The following is a 7,728-nucleotide window of genomic DNA, read 5'->3' as shown; positions in this document are numbered from 1 at the left end:
TTTGGGGATAGATTTTAAAGAGCCCTTGAAAGCAGTAGTTAATAATATCTGATTTCATATGCTGTTAGTGGGTGCTTTTTTTTCTCACTTACATTTCTAGTGTCAATATTCTCTTTTCATATCTTCTCTTTTTGTGTCAGGTATAGATTCTTGGTCAGATATTGATGGCCTTAAACCAGTGATGGACAACCTTTTGAGCTTGGTGTGTCAAACTTCGCCAAAAAACTGAGCATAACTCGGGTAGTGTGTCACTTTGAGGAAAAAACATTATTTCGCAATATTTGTAGTTTAAATAACATAAATGTATAATGGTTATATATAATTGTATTTAATAAACCAAAAACTAAATATTTAACTTACCTGCTTAGTGACTTCTTTGTTCATCCGTCAGTCGGTTTCTTTTGTTGGTCTTGATATTATTTAGCTTGTGTGGGGTGCCGTGAACTAAGATAAGTGAGGGGGAGAGGGAATTCTTTAACTAACCTGCCTATTAGTGACTTTTTTGTTGCTGAATTTCATTGGCTAAATCTTCAATTGAAAGTTGGTATTTTGTACACTTCAGGCCCAAGCAAGCGCTACTAACTTCATCTGTCGATCTGTTTCTTTTGTTGGTTTTGATATTATTTAATGCTGAGAATAAGGCCTCACAAAAGTATGTAGAGGGAAAAATTGTGAGTAAAGCCATTGCTATATTTTTCAGGGTGCTAAAAGTGTCTGGTAGTCGGTTCCAGGCACTCCAAATTTCCTGTTTGTAGTGGCACTCCTCTTGATTCTCCAAGCGGCACCTTTCCAGATTCTCAAGCTTTGACCTCAAGTTGACAAACACCTGAGCCCAGATACTGTCTTGAAATTCTGCAAGTTGCATCTCCAAATCATCAATTTGCATCCATTGGAAACCATTTAATTCCAAACTACTGTAGACTACTACATCAGGATACTTAATTATTTTCATGGTCTGTTCTAGACTTCTAAATTGACTAAATCTATCACTAAACTGGTCAAGTAACGAGTCTAAAACATGCTGGTACTTCATATGCAAGAGTTCCATTTCATTTTGTACAGCTGCACTGGCCTTCTCAAAATACTTTGTTACTCGAGGAAAATATTTATAAGTTTTAGTTTCTACATCTTGCTTGAAAATTTTAACTTTACTTTCAAAAGCTTTTATGTATCCAAACATAACGTCAATACTTTTGCCAAAACCTTGTAACTTTAAGTTCAGTTCATTAATATGAACAGAGAGATCTGTAAAAAACATTAGGGTGTTGACCCACTTATCATCATTAAGCTGAGGAAAGTTTCCCAGATCCTTACTGTCAAAAAATACCTTAATTTCTTCAAAGCACTCCACAAAGCACTCAAGAACTTTGCCTCAGCTCAGCCATCTTACATTATTGTACATCAGCAGTCCACTGTAGGTGGAATCAACCTCCAGTAAAAGTGCTGAAAATTCTCGCTTGTGAAGGGGGCAAGCAGCTATTAAATTAACTATTTTTGTAACAACTGACATTAAGTTGTTTAAGTCGGTGAATCCTGCCTTGGCACATAAAGCCTCCTGATGGATAATACAATGAAAAGGCACAATCAGATGTCCAATAGCTTCTGTAAACAATTTGACAAATCCGACTTTTTTCCCCACCATATTTGGTGCCCCATCTGTTGTCACTGACACAACTTTAGAGATATCAATGCTTAGGTCACGAAATGTTTGTGACATAACAAACTTACATATTTCGCTTCCTGATTTACTTGTTGACACTGATACTAACTTTATCAACTCTTCTCTCATTGTGAGACCATCAGAATATCGACCAATAATGGCCAACTGAGCATGTGATGTGACATCAGTAGTTTCATCAAGAGAGATCGAAAAATATTTACACTTCCTTATGTCTCTCTTTAATTGATGTTGTATGTTTGTGTTCAGTCTCATTATTCAGTCTTTTATAATATTTCTACTGAGTGGTAACTCAGATATTCTCTTAATAATTGCATCTTTATTATGCATATCATGAAATAGAACTGGTGCACATCTTAGGAGAGTTTCTTTAATAAATTCTCCCTCACTGAGCGCTTTTCCATGCTGAGCTATAGAGTGAGCAATGCTCAAACTTGCAGATGTTAAATTTGTAGAGCCTTTCATAAATTTAAGGATGGAATTAGATTGGCTCTTATAAAGGTGTAGCTGTCTGGAAATGTATTCCTTCCTTTCATCCTCACTTTTTTCCAAGAGCTGGGAATGATTAGTTTCAAAATGTCTATTTATATTCCACATCCTGCTTACTACCGTTTCAGTACATAGAACGTAAAATGATCTGCCATTTTTTCCTATAAAGCCATACATCTCAGTCCATGTCTCTTGAAAGGGTCGGCCACTGCTACTACCACTTCCTTTACTTAACCTTAGTTTTTTATTTTTTGGGTTCTCCATCAGGGGGACAGTGACAGAAGATAGAATTATAGATAGCTTGTTAGGCCTGCAGGCAATTAGGGGTTAACTAGCCTAACTAACCACAAAATGGTGCATATAACTGTCTTTTAGGAAAGGGCAGGGTTAATAAGCAGAAATAGGGGGTAATAAGGATGCACAACAGTAATAGTGGTGAAATGGAGTCTGCACTATGGAGCAAGATGGTGTTCCTTATGTGAATTAAAATGGCTGCCGCTATTTCTAATGGCGGGAAACGGCACCCATAGCATGCCACAAACCCTCGCCTCTCCCAACCTCCCCCTCACTTATCTCAGTAATGATGGATTAGAAATCCATGACATCCCAGAACAGTAGATAATGGTTGCTGTGGTTAACTGTTATTTGGTTACTGGTAATGGCAGGGCCCCCAGAGATGCGTCCCCTGCTGCGTTCCGCTGCTCCCTGCTCTGCCGGTGGAAGTGAGGGCAAAGATCCCGGCTTAACCGGAATTCCCAGAACTAGACGCTCTGTGCCGGACTTCTGTTATTTTGGCCCTCAGACCTCCAGTACAGAGTGTCTAATAGGGGAGGATGAAACATTTGCGACTAGAAGACTCTAGTCGCAAATGTTTCATCCTCAGGAGCAGCAAATGTTTCATCCTCGGCATGCGGCCGCCTTAATGTGTCATAGGTTCGCCATCACTGCCTTAAACATTTAAAAATCTCCCTTTACAGTGTGACATGGCTTTGGGCACTCTGCAAAAAATTCAAGAGTCCACTGGCACAGCACCACGGACAGGAAGCAAAGAGTATTTAAAAGTTACCATTTCTCCAAGGACAGGAATGCTTTTCTGCCAGACTTCTGTTTTCCAATTACTGAGTTCTAAAGGGAGTTATTCATTCTCATTGATGGTTGATAATGTTAGTCGCCAGCAAAGAGTTTCTGCCAGGTCACATTCCTGTGTGCTTCCCACCCCAGTGATTACAGTGTGATCACTACGTTGCTATTTCATTACCAGTGCAACCTCTGATAAGAGGTGGCCACACCTTATGCCATCTCTCACTAACCCATTCATTTATTCCGCAGGAAAATCTTCACTTTCAGATTGCAAGGGCAGACATGCTGAGCTTCAGTTTCCCAAGGGGACATCTAAGTGTTCAACAGGTCGCTAGATGTACCAGGCTAGAGCTCTGGGACATGGACACGTACATGTTATATCTGAAGGTCACCACAATTCACATGTGGGAACCTAAACCCAAAGTGATGTTATTAGGAGGTGGGGCCTCATGAGTGGGATTTAGTGATCTTATAAAAGAGGCCCCAGAGAGACCTCTTTCCCCTTCTGCCATGTGAGGTTACAGTGAAAAGTCAGCTGTCCGCCAACTAGGAAGAGCGCTCTAGACACACCACTCTAGACTTTCCAGCCTCCAGAACTGTGAGAAATAAGTCTTCGTTGTGGATAAACCTCCTGGTCTATGGTGTTTTGTTACAGTAGCCCAAATGGTCTATGACAGCCAATAGCACTTAAAGAGGAAGCAAAGGAGGAGGAAGCTGTGGGCAAAGAGAAATGAAGAGAGAACCAGAAGCAGAGGACTGTAGTCATGGGTGGAGGGAAAAACATAAAAGAATATGTCAGCCAGGGCCTGTGTTGCTCAGTGGTTAGAACAACAAGGTTTCGATTCCCAGTTGAACATACCTGGGTTGCAGGTTCAATCTCTGGCCCCAGTCGGGGGGCATGTGTGGGAGGCAACCAATCAATGTGTCTCTCTCACATAGATGTTTTTCTCTTTCTCTCTTTCTCCCCCTTTTCCACTCTTCCTCTCTCTATAAATCAATGGGTAAAATATCCTCAGGTGAGGATTAACTAAACAAAAAAAAGATATGTCATGATGCAAATGATCCCAGGAAAATAATGACTAAAAATGGTTATTATATTTATTGAGAAATCACTGCTAATTGGCAGGGTTATTTCAGCAGAGTAGTGAGGAATAAATACGACTGAAGAAGCAGAACCAATAACTGAGGCAAGCTCTTTTAGGAAACTAAAGTTAGGGAAAATGTAAAAATTAGCTTTATAAAGCCTGACCTCAAATAAAAATAATAAACATAATATTACATATAAAAGCATTACTGTTACACAAATAGTGTAGACATATAGATTTCCCCATTGTTAATCATTTTTCTTTTATATTATTTTAAAAATATTTTCTCATACTTTTCCTATATAGGCTTATGTCTTCTGGGCTACATTATAAACCCTAAGAACAAATACAACATTTTTCTAGTTCTTGATACTTTTTTACACACTTCTTTGTACATAGTTAGGAGGAAATTTTTAAAGTTTAGCACTAGATGGCGGTAAAGATCAAAAATTGGATGAAGCCAAGGTAGAAAATGTCCACTATTAATAACTTTGAAATTATGAATTTGCACATTTGAGACCAATGTAAAAGTTATACTGCAAAATACTATGGTTAATATATATTTGAAAAAAGATGCTGACATTCTGTACTTAAAAAGCAGATTCTCTTGGAGGAAAACGATGGAAATATTGAAGGAATGTGGTAAAAAGCACAAATGAGTAATGATATGCCTATTTGTATAACAACTATGACCTCCATGACTCCCTAGAGAGAAACTTACAAGCTTTTTACACAATATGACCATCATGCCTAAAACATAAAGTTCAGTTCTGTGCCTTCTATCAAAGAAAATATATACTTCCTCAACAAGTAGAGAAATTCTTTACATGTAGTATTTCAGCATTTTTCATTCTAGCATTTTCTTTACTTCTCTGGAAATACAAAATATATAGCAACTAGAGGCCTAGTGCATGAAATTCGGGCCTGGATAAGGTCCCTAGGCCTGGCCGGTGATCAGGGCCGATCTGTGGGGCAACCAGCGGGGTGATCAGGGGCCCCCACTGGCACCCACCTTGGCTGGCCTGGGGCCTGTGGGCTGGAGGCAGCTCCTACATTGAGCATATGCCCCCTGTTGGTCAGTGCGCATCATAGCGACTGGACATTCTGCTGTTTGGTTGATTTGCATATTAGCCTTTTATTATATAGGATGTTAGAATGTTGAATAATAATTTTCACTATGTGCATTTTAAAAATATTTAAATAAGTTCATAGTTTCTTTTATTTGCGATCATTTTCTTTTATGAAAGTTATAACATTCTTTGCTGTCTTTAAATTATTCATATTTATCCTTTTATTCTTTGCATCATGTAAATACGTATGATAAAACATTTTGTTATGAAACCTCTGCACTCTAAGCAACATTATTGGTGCCCCAGGAACAAAGGATGAAGGAGGCCCGTAACACCTATGTGGATATATTCACCTCCAAGGAAGTATCACAAAAGTAGTGAATAGCCCAGTGGTTCAGAGTTCCTCCTCTCAGCTCTGAATTAACGCCATTTTCCTCTGAACAGCCCCTGTGATGCTTCACCCATTCCTTACTTGAAATTGGTAGTTTATGCGGGTGATGGTACCAGATGCCTGGGGTGTACAATGAACCGGTTTTTGGTTTGGTTTTTATTTTACCTTGTTTGTTTGTTTGTTTGTTTGTTTTCTTTTGATTTTGTTTTGTCCTTTAAGATGGAAAATTCTTGAATCTTTAAAATAAAGATAGGAAAGAACTAGCAAAGGAAAAGATTTAAAATAGAAATTAGCAATAATGAGTCCCATGAGGTACAAATGCCTCACTGTTGGATGCACTTATAAATCTTCTCAGGGAATCCATCAAAACACTGAGAAATGAGGAGAAATAAAGAATTGTATTCACTTTTTAAAATATACATTATTTAATAAATGATTTTACTGCACTGTTCCTTTAAAAAAGTCCAATTTGTGTTTTTATATATATAAGTAGGTTTTTTGTTAGATTATTTTTGTTTTAGAAAAATACATAAAATTTACCCAAAACATAAAGGAACAATCTTCAAAAAATTATCATACATGACTAGATCATAAATTTCACATGAGTCTTAGCTTAAGTCTAGAGCAAATTTAAACCCCCTCATTTTGCCTTTGGTTAATAGAGTCATTCTTCCAAGTTCCCAAACACTGGCAGAAAAATGAACTCTGAATGCTACCTCATTTAAAATCCAATAATGACAGTTCCTCTATAGACCAAATAGCTAGACTCTCACACCCCCCGTTGACCTCCATTGTCAGGTTCCTCCAGGTAGAAGAGAGACGCTAACCAGCAAACAACAGGGCCAGGGGATACTGAGCCAGAAAGCCACACATATTGTTGTAAATATCTTTTCATTGATTCCAGAGAGTAAGGGAGTGGAGAGAGAGATAGAAATATCAATGATGAGAGAAAATAATTGATTGGCTGCCTCCTGCACACCCCCTACTGGGGATTGAGCCCACCAACCCAGGCACGTGCCCTTGAGTGGAATCAAACCCAGGACCCTTCAGTCCTCAGGCCAACACTCTATCCACTGAGCCAAACCAGCTAGGGCAACACTCCAAAAATGTTTAGACTGTGGCCAGGGAAGGACATGGAAGAGAAACGGAGAAACTAAACTTCTTGTTTTTAGACATATAGAGGAGTATCTAAAAGTAGATTTTTAAATCAGACTAAAATTCACACCAGATGGCACTAGAAGTTTATTTTTCCTCTCCTTAAACGGAATATGAGGGCTTATGAAGAAGAATGGATTGTTTTTAGACAACCGAAAGGAGTTACATTCAGGGTCAGCTTCACGGTACACAACCTGTGTAGTATCGCCCCTCGTTCAGAAAAGCCTCATGGTCGGTCTGCTCTCACTCTCTTGAAATTCTCAATAGCTTTCATTCAAGAAGCCCACATTTTGGTTTTGCCATGCACCCAGGCTTGGCTATATATTCACTGAGTCTTCAAGTTATCACGTGACTTTATTTTCTTAACCCCACTAGAGACAAGCCAATAATTTTTTTGCTTTCCGCTCCATTTGAAAATTAACATAGACGTTGGTTTTTGCTATATGACTATATAGAGAAGTTTTGTGTGTGTGTTTCCGATTCCCCCCCCCCCACCATGGTAATAGATTTAGTAAGACTAAACTAGAAATATGAACATAGAACATTTAAAAATGAAATACGCAACACTAGATAAATCAGGATAAAATATTTAAAAAGTCGAGGCATTTGAAATCAACAGTTGGCTTGCATTCTGACAACACAAACATTCCAGCGGTCACAATCTTCATGGAAACAGAATGACAATAATTGTTTCCAGTTAGAAGCAAGAAACTAGACATTTATTTCCATTAGACTGGCCAAGACAAAGCAGTCTTCTTTCCGCATGTGTTGTTTGGTGGA

Source organism: Eptesicus fuscus, chromosome 15 (assembly GCF_027574615.1).
Source record: "Eptesicus fuscus isolate TK198812 chromosome 15, DD_ASM_mEF_20220401, whole genome shotgun sequence".
Classification (NCBI taxonomy): Eukaryota; Metazoa; Chordata; class Mammalia; order Chiroptera; family Vespertilionidae; genus Eptesicus; species Eptesicus fuscus.
Note: the sequence above shows the minus strand (reverse complement) of the source record.